Raw genomic sequence first — 16101 nt, forward strand, 5'->3', positions numbered from 1 at the left:
AAATTACATACGGATAGTTTACTTAAATAAAACTAGTTATTTATGAGCATAAAATTTCTCTCTCGTTTCATAGGCATCCACAGTATTTTCTTTCATGTGACCCTTCCAGTTAATTCACAACAAAAGCCTAATAATGCGACTTCAATGTGTTTTAGAATCACAGTTATTTTTAGAGTCCAAATTCAACAACTAATAATAATGATAATAATAAAATAAAAGAAAGAAAGAAATATAAGTAAATTCGAGCCGAGTTGAGAAGTACTATTTTCCATAAGGGATTTCAACGTAAACCAATAGGAATGCCTCAATATAATAACTCTGCTCTGGTATAGTCTGAATTTGTTTCCCATTAGTTCTGTGGTTACAGCAGATAACATCTTCTGCAAAACCTGACTGCTCACTTTTATGGAAAAAAATTGTAATTGTTATGTTCTTTGCTAAAAACAGAGACGTATCTTCCACACTAACCAGAATGTAATTAGACTGCACGATGTTCTTGCTGATGAACGTTTTATAGACAGAAAGAAACCTTAGATCAATATTAAGTGACTTGAACATTTTTGATCTACGTTCAGATATTCAGACGTTCTGAGCCTCACATGTGTCGTATAATGAATGAAAATGTGATTAATTTTTTTCTCACGGGAAAGAAGAAGTTCTGTAACTGTTTATTGCTTTGTTGATAACAGACTCTTGGAAACGATTATCTAAGAAAATAGAAATTCCTCCAAAACAATAAGGAGAGAAATGCGAATCAGGAATTTAATAGTAGCATTTCTTTTTGAAAAAGACACGAGTGGGACTTTGCGTGTCCTTGTTTTTAAAAAACTTAGTTTTCAAAAGTTGAAAACGTCCGTGGTTCATGAAGTTGACGCAAAATCACGAGAATAGGTTTTTTCCTTCTAAAGTGCATCGTATCTTTGAATATACTTCATTAATCGTATAAAAAAGATTAGTACAGTCTATAAAAGGTTTGTCTATCTAAATCTCAAAGACATCATATATATTTATAAGAATACGGGAAAAATATATCAGGTGAGGATTAGTCCAAACATAATTCCGAATGCAAGGGAAAGAGGACTTCGCATAACATTCCTCTCTATTTATATCAACAGACAGTGGAATGCTCTGCGAAATCCTCTAGATATCAGCAAACAGAGAGGACTACAATGAGATTCGACTTTTTGTTTACTCTGTCACTGAAAATAATGAGTACACTTTTAAAAGCGTATTGAGAAAATTCATGTGCAGTGATAAACTCGTCAGAATAGAAAACCAATGACAGAATCTCTTAAAAAGTTTTGTATTCGCATTTATAATGAATAAAAGATTTTCTTCATTATATTGGCATGATAATAGCGAAATATCAGACAGTATATAAGCATGCAAAGGACTTTAGAAGATCGAAAGTTTTCTAACGCATTTAGCTTTTGTTTAAATAAAAGTATTATAGAAGTGAAATTTCTTAAATAAATAACTAATAACGTTGTTCTATCTCATCAAAAACAGTTAAACTGCCGAACACGTATCAACAGTGATTAAATCTAATATTATTCTAATAAATGAAATTATACAACCAAAGAGCGTGGTATTGTCATGCATAATGGATCGCAGTATATTTTTGTTTTAAATTTAAAAAATATGTTCTTTTTTTTTTATTGAGTTTGTACTTTTCGATTGAAAATGGTATATCAGACATGTTGTACAAATTATCATTATCAGAGATTATAAAACTAAAAAAAATAATGCAAAAAGTTTTAAAAAACAACAACAAAAAAAACTACGGAAATTGCTTCGGTAGTTTTTTTTGAACTGCAATGAGTGATTATCAATGTTTATTGATTCGTAGTTCTTTTCCAGTTGCTGCAATTAATATATTATTGTTACAAGACGAGTTACTTCTACATCTAAAACAACTTTTATAGATGGCGTTTCGAAGGTTGTTTATTTCGACTGTGGCAATCGAACTAGTCCTAAGTTATATGGATATTGTATGGACATGTTAGTCGTAAGTATGGAGACATTATTAAATAAATAAATATATTTATCAAACATGAATTTGACTATCATTATTTAATAGTTCTAATTTTATGAATCGATTTCTATTTTATGAATCGATATTCAGGCTTCACTGAAGTGAAATTGGTTATTATACTGTTTTTCGTATTAAGTAAAATTGGTATATTGGACACGCCTGAATCATCCTAGACTTAAGACATTTTTTTATCAATTTGAGATCACTGAAGCTTTACTTGCATGTCACTATAGCTAGCATGGAATAAAAAATAAATCCCTAATAATTCTCGATGATCCTTTTAATGTCTTTTACCTCTATACAATACAGTAGAATAACATAGTAGACAATAGCCAACTATGTTATTCTACTCATACAGTGTATTTTCCTTGCTTGATCTTTCAAGTATTTCCACTGCTGACCAGTACAAAAGTATTCAGTAAGGAATCTCGGCGTTGGGGGACCATTTCTCAGTAAATTTGTGTTTCAGGTACAATTATATCTCGAAGCATTATCATGGTGAATAATGTGATTTTTTTTCTCGAAGTAGAGAGCCAAATTTCATTCTAAGTGAATTGACCTCCTTATTTTCATTAAATTTCTTATGTAACTGTTTCTGCATAAAAATTGCATAAACGACGTCATCTAGTACCTTGTTTATGGATAGGGTTTTCATTAGGTACCCCTTTTGAGTGATTTCATTATCTATTTGTATTTCACTAAATATGGTACAACCTTTGACCTAAGTGATTATTAATGCTGCTACTATTACCGATTTCCAGAGCTAAATGATTTCTGCTTAAAACATGGTGGGACTGAAAGGTTGCTAGATGATTAATTGTAATTTGTATATTTATGTACAAATGCAAAATTCTCACTAGCTGAGCATTATTAATAAAAATGTTATCCTAGTTCATATTATTTTAATTCTATATGTCAATTATTATCCTAAGAATAAAAATATTTCAAGGGTTCAAGGAAATCAAGCTTGAAGTCTAAAAATAAATCGCTTTAGCTACAAAATCAATATTTAAGACACCTTCCTCGATTTCCGAATAAAGTTTTTGGGAACGTTCATAATTTTCTTTTAAATTTTTTGTATTTCAGTTATCACCGAAAGCAAAAACAACCGACCAAAAATAGTAAAGCAGATACAATAATGATATAAAATTTAAAAAGAACGTATGGAACTTAGCACATTACTAACTCGCATGCATATAAATGACAGAAATTACAACCTACCTGGCTGTAAAACCTCAGGAAGTAAGGTACAGAGAAACGAGCTCTCTGTCTATTTGAATCCAGTTTTTATCTTTACATAATATGTAGCATCTGTCGACTGTTTTGGGAAAGGACACATTTTTGCCCATCTGAGAGATTATTTGCATTCATTGTGAGAATCCGCCACATGTATTTCAAGGCTATACGGATATTGTAATCGCCAATAATAGTATTATATTTTTTTTTCAGATATGAAATGAGGGTTATAGTGTCTTTCGCTAAGGATCTGCAATGTTTGATATTTTAAACTGAATATTACGAGAATCAAATGAAATGGGAAAGTACACATATTGGTCCAGCTGAGAGATTACTTGCATTCATTGTGAGAATCCTTCAAATGTATTTCATGGCCATATGGATGTCGTAATTGCAAATATGCGTATAATCATTTTGTTTTTCAGATATGTAAATAGAACTGAGTCATACTTTCCCACGCATGATGCTTGCTGAATGTGAATAAACCTTTATATAACATTCAACTTAACTCCCAGCTGTGATCGACAGTTAATAAATTGGAACATTTTCAAATTCAACCTTTTTTAAACAAACTTTCTCTCTCTCTCTCTCTCTCTCTCTCTCTTCCTCTCCTCTTGTAATGTTCCCAATCCCTTCTGGATCTTTTGATTTTCAGAACTACTTGATAGAATGACTTGCAATTTCACACGGATGCTTATGACAGATGTACCAACTTAGAAAAAAAAAATCTCTTGCCGATAGTGTTGCCATCTATGTTCGAGGCCGAGAACATTTCAGACCATCCTCGTATAATACGCACATGTTCATCCTATCTGCTGATATTCGAGACATTTACGTTAGCATCCTGTTAACCTTGTTAATGTCGCTGCTAAATAAAATTTAATGTTATCTTTCTTATCCTAAAAAAAGCTGTTTTCACTAAACAACTCCTGATAACAGAAATAAATAGCCTAAACCAAATGAGTTTACTTTATATTTTTAGGCTAGATTTAATTTACGAATGTTCTTGGAATTAACATATCATCAAATATGATCTCCTCTGAATTTATGCATATGGCCTAAATTGGGTGGTCGAATGCGCGATCCACATTTATTTAATTGATGCTTTCATAAATATTACCTGCCTGTGAAAATAAACTACGAAATCTCTCGATACTGTGCCTACATCTCGGGTGATATTCCTTTAGAACTTCGTAAACGGACTGGCCATTAACAATTAAATTAATTAATGACCAGTCTGTTTCCAATTCATTCCATTTTCTGATGATTTGTGTTAGTTTACCAGAATTGACAGAGTTTCCAGAGTTTATCAGCGTTTTTCTACTGACATGAGTTAAATCTATTTATTCATATCTGCCATTACCAGCAACAATATTTTCGCATTTCCTCTCCAAACATGGAACAAAGTTTGTCTTTACTTATCCCTCTTCATTTATCCTTTCTACTTGTTTTATATAGAACAATCTTTCTTGTGTCTGCTTCCTAAAATGCTAAAAACTGATAGGAATTCGAATCTAATTTGAACAACGTTTTTCAATATATCTCTTGCACTCTGCAACAACACAGATGCATAGTAGGGTTATAATTTAATATCATTCTGATAGAAAAACCATAACATATCAGTGGTAGGTGTGGACAAGAGGTTAACGGAAAACAGGAATCGACTGTTGAAATCCCTGGACAGCTGGGAGTTATAGTCATTAGAGAAGACAACGACAGAGACTTTAACCTATTCAAATTGGAGGATTGAGTTCGAGGTTATATCGTAGTGTGTAGTGTTCGTGCAAGCTCCTGATAAGATACAGGATGTTCGGGATAAATTTGACATATTTATAATTAATTATATTTTTCCGTACGTTACATGTATTAACACACACTTCTCTTCATTTAAAAGTTTGGACCCTTCTTCATTCATATACAAGATGTCAGAAAGGATGGATAGCTGGAACCCACCTGAATCATGGAAGAGAATAACTTGTATCATGATGATTCGTGCCCGCCATCAAAATAAGGATATTACGACTGCTGCCCAATGCTCCCTGAATACAGTAAAAACAATCAGGCATGAACTAGAGACTTGCAATGGTGACTACGAGGATGTAGCAAGAAGAAAGATCCCTAGCAGACGATCTGATTGCGTTCGTACAGCAGAATTCCTCGCAAATCTGCAGGAACAGGTGTTGAAGAACCCTGGCATTGGAATTCGGGCTTTGTTCGTGGAGTTGCTAACTGTAGTCAAGCCCTGGATAACAATGGTAGCCAATGGTAGGCCATATGTATGGCAGCAGGATTCGGCCCCTTGCCACACCTCTGGGAAAAGTCAAAAATGGTTGTCTGAAAATTTCTACGACTTCACCAGTCCAAATGTTTGGCCTCCAAACTCCCCAGACCTTAACCCCATGGATTATTTTGTATGGGGCGCAGTTGAAAAAGACACCAATCGCACTTCCAGTAATACAAAAGCCCAGTTAATGGATAAAATTAAAACAGTTTTTGCGGCCCTTCCCAGGGAGACTGTAGCATCAGCTTGTTCGAGGTTCCGAAGCAGAATTGAAGCTGTGATCGATGCTAATGGTGGTTATTTTGAGTAAATCTTGTTGATAGTATTGTAATTAACTCTGCCTGTAATGTTTTTTTGTCAATTCATTAAATTTAATAGATACAAAGAAGATTTTCTTTTTCCTTACGAAACTGTCAAATTTATCCCGAACACCCTGTAAGTATTATTTTCAGTTATTGTTGATAAAATTACTTAATATTGCGTAGTTTTCTTTGCCTTACGTATTTTAGTGCGTCTGTTTGTGTGTTTTTGTGTTATAACTTATTATTTGATAAAACACGTTGCAATAATTATGGCACCTGTACGAAGGAAAATGGCGGCCAGTAATGATGGTTCGCCATATTTATCAAAGAACGGTAGTATAAAAGAAATGAGTCAGTGTACTAGCTGTGAAATGTACGCTTTGCGGAGTGCGGTCGGAGTGTGGATAGATGATAATAAAGGATTGAATGTGTGTAGAAAATGTAGGGAGAATGAGGAATTGAAGTGTATTTCGGATCGTGAGTGTGATATTTTTGTCAAACTTCAGAATGAAGAAAATAGCGATATGACAAGAAACGGCAAGATTGTACAAGAGAATTATGAGAGTGTGAATGTAGAAAGTGTGAATGATAGTATTCATGGTTTCTCAGAGAATAAAAAAGATGAGATAGATGCATTGAGTGAGATCGCGTTGTTGAATGGTGCGATAGAAAGAGCAAAACAGCAGCTAGAGTGCATGAACAAAAGTCGACTGAATGAACCAACCAATAATAAAAGGTATGACAGGAAAAATAGGCGTATGAATGTGAACATGAACAAAATGAAGGATAGAGTGCTGTATGGAGACTCGTTAGTACGAGATGTGTTAGTAGAGGATTTGACAAAATCGTACCAACCTGGTGCGACCATAAAGGATGTAACTGAGTCTATTAGAGGGCAAAAGGAAAGGGTGAAAGAAATTATTGTTGTGGCAGGTACGAATAATTTGAAAGGAGATAAAATGGAAATGATAGAAGACCTGAATGAATTGTTTGAGGTAGCAAAAGAAAAGAGTGAGAGAGTTAGAATGATTAGTCTTTTGCCACGGTATGACAGTGAAATGTTTAAAACGAGGGCCATAATTGCGAATGACTTTATGCGTGGGTTATGTATGACGAGTGGTGTGGAATTTGTGGACGTGTGGAGTGAGTTTGATGGGCGAAAGGATCTATATAAGATGGATGGCTTGCATTTGAATGGTTACGGTGTACGAAGACTTGAGAAAGTGTTGCTGAATATAGTGGATGTGCAAATTCAGGGAAACTAGATTTGTTAAGGGGGGGGAGTGGATATACAGTCCTTAGGGAGGCAGTTGAATGTAAGAATGAATATAATATGCTAGAGCAAATAAGGACAACAAACCAGAGTGGGATAGTTAATATAAGGCGTCAAGGTAGGGTTGGGGCTAATGGGGGTCTTAAATTCATGTACACTAATACTAGGAGTATTAGGAACAAGAAGGAAGAGTTTTTGGCCATGGTTGGCACTTCCAGACCACAGGTTATTGGCATTAGTGAAACATGGCTGACTGTAGATGATATGGCTAGTGGGATTGAATGTGATGGGTATAGTGTGTTCAGGAATGACAGAGAGAATAAAATGGGGGGAGGGGTATTGTTGATTATAGCTGATGAGCTACAGCCAAGGAGAATAGAAGTTGAATTGCAGGATAGAGAAAAGAGCATATTTGAGGCCATTTGGTGTGAGATGGTGGCTAGCAGAACTAAATATACAATTGGGTGCTGCTATAGACCAGGTGATGGAAAAGATGGTGGTGACAGTATGCACAAGCAAATAGAAGAAATGAGTGGAAGGAGGGTGATTATTATGGGAGATTTCAACTATGGTCGCATTGATTGGAGTGAGGACACGGGAGGAAGGAATTGGATTTTATGCGGTTATTAAGGGATAACTATCTGCGACAGCATGTAATGGAAAATACTAGGGGTCAGAGAGTGCTTGACCTAGTAATTACATCTGAGGATTTGGCTGTAACAAATATGACCACATTGCCACCAATCGGTGAGAGTGATCATAGGGTCTTGACTTGGGAGGTGGCTAAAGGTGTAGAATTTACAACTAAGACAGGGTACATGTGGAATTATCGGGCTGGAAAGTATGACAAGCTTAGGAGTTTGATTGGCTCAGTGCCATGGCATGTACAACTGCAAGGACTAGAAGTTGATAGTGCATGGGAGGTAGTTAAGAAGTGCTTGCATGAAGCAATGGCTGACTGTATACCTAGAGTCCGAATAATAAATCAAGTAGGAGTTAAATGGATGAATAACACCATTAAGCTTGAGCTGCAAAAAAAGAAACACCTATGGAGGGAATTTAAGGAGAAAGGTGACCGGCAGGCACATGAACGGTATAAAGCGCAGGCCAGAAGGGTGACGAGTGTGGTAAGAAAAGCAAAAAAGGATTACGAAAGAACATTGGCCATGCAGGCTAAAGAGAATCCTAAACAGTTTTTTAGATATATAGCAAGTAAAAGGAAAAATGTACATGGCAGAATGATTTTAAAGAATGCCGATGATAGGGAGGTAACTGAATCAGTTGAGATAGCTTAGTTACTGAGTGAGCACTTTGCAAGAATATATCATCCAGGTGGTGACATTGCAGAAACGAATAAACCAGTAGATTATACGGGAATTGTGGTGAATGAAGTGGAGGTGAGTAGTCTATTGCATAACCTCAATGTCAATACATCTGTGGGATTGTATGGTATACCAGCTCGTGTAGTACGAGAAGCAGCTAAAGAATTGTCAGTACCCTTGACCATTTTGTTTAATTTGAGTCTCGGGTCTGGGTTAGTCCCGAGCGGGTGGAAGGAGGGGAAAATAGTTCTACTGCATAAAGGAGGTTCCAAGACTGCTGTTGTAAATTACCGACCGATTAGCATATCAGAAATCATTGTCAAGGACTTAGAGAAATTAGTCAAGAAAAGAATACAGGATTGGATAGATGAAAATGGGATATTGTATGGGGGACAACATGGTTTTGTGAAGGGTAGATCATGCCTCAGTAACTTGCTCACGTTTTATAACACAGTGACGGCTGAACTGGATAGGGGTAATGGGTTTACAGTGATACTACTGGACCCTACCAAGGCCTTTGACAGGATACCACATGGAACCCTAATCAGTAAACTGGAGCAGCAGGGGATAGATATAGGGTTGGTAAGATGGATAGGAGGGTGGTTGAAGGAGAGATACCAGAGAGTGGTTTATTCAGGAGTGGAGTCAAAAAGACGTCTTGTGACTAGTGGAGTGCCGCAGGGCTCTGTTCTTGGACCACTGCTTTTCAATTTGTTCATCAATGATATTGGAAAGGATTTGAGAGGAAGTGTTCACTTGTTTGCTGATGATGTGAAGTTGGGTAGAGCAATTGTGAGTGCACAGGATGTCAAAATTTTACAGGATGATTTGGATAGTTTGGAGGACTGGGCTAGGAAAAATGGATGTCAGTTTAATGTGGCAAAGTGTAAGGTTATGCACTTTGGGGTGAAAAGAATAGCAGCAGTATATCGCATTGGTGGAACCGTACTCCAGGAGATTGATGAGGCCAGGGATTTGGGAGTGCTGGTGGATAGGGAGTTGAAGTTTAGGGGGCATATTGCAAAAGTGACTAAAACAGCTCACCAAATCACTTGGCTTATGAAAAATACTTTAACATGCAGAGACAAACAAGTTGTTGTTCCTCTGTATCGAGCCTTGATAAGACCGATCTGGACTTCTGTGCCCAGTTATGGGCACCAGGGTTTCTTCGTGATGGGGAGGAAGTGGAGAGGGTCCAGAGACGAGTGACTAAGATTATAGCAGGTCTGTGGAATGAACCTTATGAGAATAGGTTGAGGATTTGTGGGTTGCAGAAATTGGACGATAGGCGAAGGAGGGGTGATATGATTGAGACATTCAAATTACTGAAGAGTTTTTATAAGATTGATCCAGAAGATATTTTTGAAAAGATGACTGGTGGTGGGAGGACTAGGGGCCATGCATGGAAGCTGGGCAAGAGCGTGGTTGACAAGGGTGTTAGAGCTAGGTTTTTTACTTGGAGAGTGGTGAATGAGTGGAATAAGCTTCCAGAGTCTGTTGTGGGGTGCTACGACCGTGAATGAGTTCAAGGCAAGGTATGATAGATACTGTGTGAATGTTGAATAGTTGTTCCAGACATGATGTTAGGGCCTCCCTCGAAGAGTCTGTCGACTCCTTGGAGTTTCCCGGAACAATAATAATAATAATAAAATATCGAAACCATTAAAGCTAAGTAAAAACGCATCTTGGTTTATTCTCTTTTATGGTCACAGTTTGGTTTTTTGAATTCCCTAATACAATCTACTTCATTTCTGTTGCAATCTGTTTATCATATTTTGTGATAAAAATCCAAGTTCACTCATATTTTAACGTGTAGAATTTATTTTACTTTTTTCTTATGTGGCCGTTATGCTCATCTGATCACCCTTTCTCTTATGTATTTAGGCTGGGATGCTTGTCACAGCCAAACAACATGGGTTTATGGGAAAATCCTGCTCTGATTTGACTGAAAATGCTATAAACAAATCCTCTTTGTCTGTTTCATGTATTATATGGATGGGTTGTTTATCTTGAAAAACTCTGCCATCTTCGTAGGAGACTGGTAAATTCACCCCTCAGTTTAAAAAATGTAAACGTTTTCAGTCATCTTAGATAGGATTTGAACCCAGGCCTTTTCAACATATGAGCTTTGTCGGTCGTCCTCATCTTTATTCTTATTCCCCATATATTACTTTAGTTACCCTCCTGTTTCTGAATATGTTGTAGTACGTGTGTATTTTCATCACTAATTCCTTGTGTTTGCTCCTCAGTGTGTGAGTTTGTGCCTCTATCTAATGATGATTGTTCGACATCTTGCATTTGTATACCGTGAGATTTATAACACGAAACCATTACTAAGTCTCTTTTATTTACCAATTTTGATTTCATTCCCTTTTTTATACTTTCTTTTCGGCATTAAATTAAGACCTGCATTATTAATAATAATTACCTGTAAGGAGATTCATGATTGTGTCATCTGTGTTTGAAACTAAAGATTTAAAATAGTTTTTAAATGCAAATGTTATTTTCTGTTTCCTTGCTCTTAATGCATCTTTATCTGTTGCATTTCGCTGCTAGTTATATTCCCTCATTAGTGCATTTGATCATATAAAGCACTACAAAAACAGTCCTCAAACCTTATGAAAATCGGTGGAGGAAATTACAGCGAATTCTTTGGAACTGTAAACCTTGCTGATCTCAGTTTTTCAGGTTCTTCAAACGTTGGTATTCGTAAATCTTATTTGCATTTTTTACGAAATTAATTAAAGGGCTGGCAAATGTCTTTATGATTTGTATTTTTCTGAAAAATATAACGCTCTAAACATTCAGCACATCTTCTATAAGATGAGTTGTTTATTATTGATTCCTCCCTTATAATATGGAACTTGTAAGTTGCGTTATGCCTTCCTTCGGCACACTTTTATGTTTTTGTTAATCTTCCTCATTCCACTGGAATGAGGAACGAATGCCATTCTTCCAGGAATAATTGTTTCAGTAATTTGACAAGAGCACGTGTCCTGATCAGAAGAATTGAAATAATGTATATTCTTAGCTGGTTGATTTAATTCGTAGGATGGAGAAAGTTCGTATAACTTTGGATCGGGCTGGTATTTCCGTCGTTTCTTCTGATAGCAAAATTCCCGTAGTCTGAAATCATGCGTGTGACGATAACACGTTGAGTCCTGTAAAAGTTTTGTTGATATTTTAGATTTTAGTGCATCTATCACGTTTGCATACCATACCTTGAAAATGCATGATTGCCGTCTGATATATATCATTTTACTACCTGAAGATACGACGTGGTAATCAAACGTGATAAAGATATGAATGGCTTTTAACATGGTTATGCAACTGGCGAAGGGATGGAAACGTACGCTTTGGGTTTTGAACTTTTGAGTTTGTCTGGGCAGTGAAAAGAGGAAGTTCTACAACAAGGCCAGATTGCATATCTAGTTATAAGAATAGGCCAGGTTGTCATTTGTTATGTCTATATACAAAGGCTAGGAGCATCAGAAACAAAGGGGTTGAGTTCGTTACTTTATTAAACATCTTGTGGCTTAAGATTGTTGGCGTGAGTGAAACCCGGCTAACGGAGTCAAATGTTGTAACTGGGTTCGAGTGTAAAAGATATGCTTAAGGTGTGAAGTGCAGGTAAGAGAATGAAATACATGGTGGAGTGTTGCTACAGACTTGGCGGCTCCTTTCCAGGGGACGATAAAATGCAACCCTATTTAGCTTCATGGGTACTAACGACTGATCATTATCAGTTAACTTTATTTATCCAAGCGTTGAGTAGAAGAGAACTCTACTAATAAGAATTAAGAGCCATTTATTGAATTGTTACGAGAGAACTTACTAAGGTGGCATGTGAAAGAAGGAAGTAATTCGAGGTCAACGAGTGTTAGATTTATTAATAGCATCGGAAGGGTCTCTGTTAAGAATATGACTATTTTACGCTAGCTGGTGAGTGATCATGCGGTGCTTTCTTGTGATGTATCTAATTATATTGATGTTCCAATTAGAACAGGTTACATACTATGGTATAAAGCTGGAAATTATGATCAAATTAGATTAGGATAATACTATCTTTGGTCCCATTTGATCGGCTACTGGTACAGATTTAAAGATTTAACCACCTCCTTAGTTTCCAAAAGTTCGATACGAGTAACAGGACTCGTCTACTGTCCCGTTACTGACTACTTGTTTGTAACTTAAATATAAAGAGCCAATAGGCTTCATTTCGGCGATATAAACATTAATTAGATTAAGGGGATATTAAATCCCACATTGTTTCAAAACCGAATAAGAAACTCAAAGACCGGAATCGGAGAGTTTCATGCCGAATATAGTATAGTAAACTATAAAAGCATCGGCGACTACCAGCATGAGCCAATGCACGTAGTCCAAGTACGTAGTACAAACTCGGGCAACTCGCGGCAAAGGTGGGTCAAGTTCGGATCGCTATTCTTGGTATTTTCGATAATGTAAAACACATTTCCTAGGAAATGCGAGTTGCCCGAGTTTGTACTAAATGTGTTTTACATTATTGAAAATTCCAAGAATAGCGATCCGAACTTGACCCACCTTTGCCGCGAGTTGCCCGAGTTTGTCCTACGTACTTGGACTACGTGCATTGGCTCATGCTGGTAGTCGCCGATGCTTTTATAGTTTACTATACTATATTCGGCATGAAACTCTCTGATTCCGGTCTTTGAGTTTCTTATTCGGATTTGAAAGAATGGGGATTTAATATCCCCTTAATTTAAAACTTGTTTGTAATTTTGGAGGGACATTGTATTTTGCATTACAATAACTTTTCTGTCCAGTCTGCATTAAATGTCGATTGTTGTAGGTTCTCTTACCATAGTCATCTATCTGAATTCACGCGTTTTCTTAAGAATTTCATATCATCATTCCTATTTTCTTGGAAATGAACTTAACTTGCTTTTGAGAATTTGTTTTTTTTTCGAACATGATGAAAGATCAGATACCTGGAAGTTTCTATGGATGCCCTGATGGCTAATTTGTGTGTGTGTGTGTGTGTGTGTGTGTGTGTGTGTGTGTGTGTGTGTGTGTGTGTGTGTGTGTGTGTGTGTGTGTGTGTGTGTGTGTGTGTGTGTGTGTGTGTGTGTGTGTGTGTGTGTGTGTGTGTGCGCGCGTGCGTGCGTGCGTGCGCGCGCGTGCGTATAAGAGAGAGAGAGAGAGAGGGATGGATGGACATTGAGTGGAAACAGAAACAAGTCATGCAAGTTAAATGTTCAAGGAAGTATGATATTTCAGTTTTGTATAAATGCATGAATTGAAATTGCCCTACCAGAACGGAAGAATTCATAATATAGCATATTTATAAAAATATATCTACTTTTTATATTAAAAAAATCTAGGAAAAAAATTTGTTGTCCCTTTAGAATGTGATTGCCCAGAGCTCAGACAACTTTCGACTCCTGCTTGGAAGAAAAATCGTCTTTCTTCATTCCGCTTCGGGCCGTCAATAGGTAAGGGCTACACCAGGCACCTAACATAAAACCCCTCCGTTTATTCTTGTCGTCACGAAAGAAATATTTATATGGACGTTTCTCAATAGACTAAGATTTATTAGTCTTAGTTTCATTCGGAAAGAGGCAGACCGTAGTTAACATACAAAAGACGTAAGTTTCTTACGGAAAATGCTTCACTTCTATCCGTATAAGTTCAGTCGTGTGCAAGCACTAACTACCGCACATTATGATAAGTGAATGACCTTCGCGCTAACGTTTCTTGCCCGACTTGAGGTCGACAATGACTAGCCTTGGAGAATATTGTGGGGCGAATTTTAACTGAATGGGTCGGTCAACACTCACAACTGCAGAATTTGGACATCTCAACATCCCCAGGCGATCCAGCAAGTACCACTGCATTCTCCGAAAGTAACCGTGTGGTGTATCTTGTCTTCACAGCGTATTTCATAATAGAACCATACTTTTTTTGAGCGTATTACCCCTACAGGTCCTGTAACCTGCTCCATTACATTGCAGCAAAGACAATGTTTCGACTCCATAATTTCTATGCAGGATGGAGCACGGCCACACATTGAACATTCAGTACAGCGTCTTTTACTCCAGCATTTCCGTAATGAGAGGGTTATCAGTTTTTTATTCTTATTATCATTATAACACGCCACATATCCATCTATAATGAGCGATGCGGTTGTCGCTTACACCGTCGAAATATTATTATTCCATTTTATCTGCCTCTAATGTAATTATCCGCTTTTTTCGACTCCGCCAGTGCCAAAAATTTCCCTATCGGCGACTTTTGGTACTAAATCTACTTTTTCGCGGAAATCATCTCCCCATGTCTCCTAAAGTCTCAATATAAAATTTGGTCTCATTCCGTTTATTGGTTTTAGCTACAGATGCTTCCAAAGAGGGGAAAGTTATTTTATGGCCACCCTGTACATTTGTGATTTAAATTATCATAGTATTGAGCAGCTACCGGAGATAGAAAAGGATTTGTGTAATATGCGAGTAGGCAACATGCTATGTATTACTTGAACTATTGAATTGCACATGTTTCCGGAAAAGGACTTGAAAATATGAACAGTCATTATTAATACTGGGTTTAATAGGTCGTAATGCAGATAATTAAACCAACTAGAAAATTTTAATAATTTATATTACGACCTATTAAACTCAGTATTAGTTACCATTTCTCATATTCTTTTCTTGGTCGAAACTTCTCGATACTCATCACGCTCTTAAATAATAAATATTATAAAGTAAATTATTTATTTGCAATCCAGTGCCAACGTAGTTTGTGTTCCTAAACCCTCGGCATGAATTATTTACGAAGGTAGTTAAAATACATATACAGACTTCACAAGGAAGTCATGCTTCATGTTTTGTTACTGAAAATTTTCTTACGTATAGAAAGATATCATCGATGTGGCTGAAAATTTATTTGATTTCCATTTCAAAAGGAAGCATAAATCCACAAACTAAAAGGTTTCATATTTCTTTCCTTTGCTCACATAAAACATTACATAAGATTATTAATGTAATGACATAATGCAAAAATAGTAGAATTGAACGTTTCAAAATTTCAAACATAAACTAAATGCAAAAACCCGATAAATAAAGGTAAAACTGAAATGAAGGATCTCGAAATGCATCACCCTGACGCTTTTCCATATTTTTAGAAACTGTGATGACGCACTGGATACCGTTACACAGCATCACTGATCTGCATCATGCGAAAGAGTTTTTCACATGGCCTCTTAAGTAATTTAAATTTAAACTCTAAACTTTTTTTTAGGTTTATAACGAAACCTAATATTGTTAGGTTTAAAAATGAGGACATTATCATTTCTTGAAATATCGCATTAAACGGAGAATATTTTGACACGTGACAATATTTCATGTTCTCGTGTCCTAATTTGTTTATACGGTTTTACTGAGTATTAAACAGGACCTCTCCGTAATGAAATTGCCAAAACGAAGGACCTTTTTTGCCAATTTTACTCAAACCCATGGCCTTTGTTTTGAATGACCTGGGTTTAGATATTATGTTAGAGATTGATTGTAGGTTTTCGATTGACCACGAATTAGCTGTGATCACATGCAAGAGGAAGGATTTTTCCTTGCGAAATTCTAGGCTTTCACCTAGCAAAACTGATAACGTAACTGAGGTTTCTT

At 36.5% G+C, this 16101-nt stretch overlaps 1 protein-coding gene across 1 annotated transcript in view; it reads right to left on the bottom strand.

The window, feature by feature from the left end:
* The window catches only part of LOC150096183 (uncharacterized), a 42321-nt gene extending 39032 nt beyond the window's left edge, over positions 1 to 3289 (bottom strand). Inside the window, exon 1 of the mRNA XM_090409408.1 lies at positions 3257 to 3289. The gene's annotated coding sequence lies outside the window, so the exon portion shown is untranslated. The remainder of the gene's footprint in view (positions 1 to 3256) is intronic.
* Between the last annotated feature and the right edge of the window lie 12812 nt (positions 3290 to 16101).

Source organism: Typopeltis vanoorti, chromosome 19 (assembly GCF_054136105.1).
Source record: "Typopeltis vanoorti isolate ZY-2024b chromosome 19, IOZ_Tvanoo_1.0, whole genome shotgun sequence".
Lineage (NCBI taxonomy): Eukaryota > Metazoa > Arthropoda > Arachnida > Uropygi > Thelyphonidae > Typopeltis > Typopeltis vanoorti.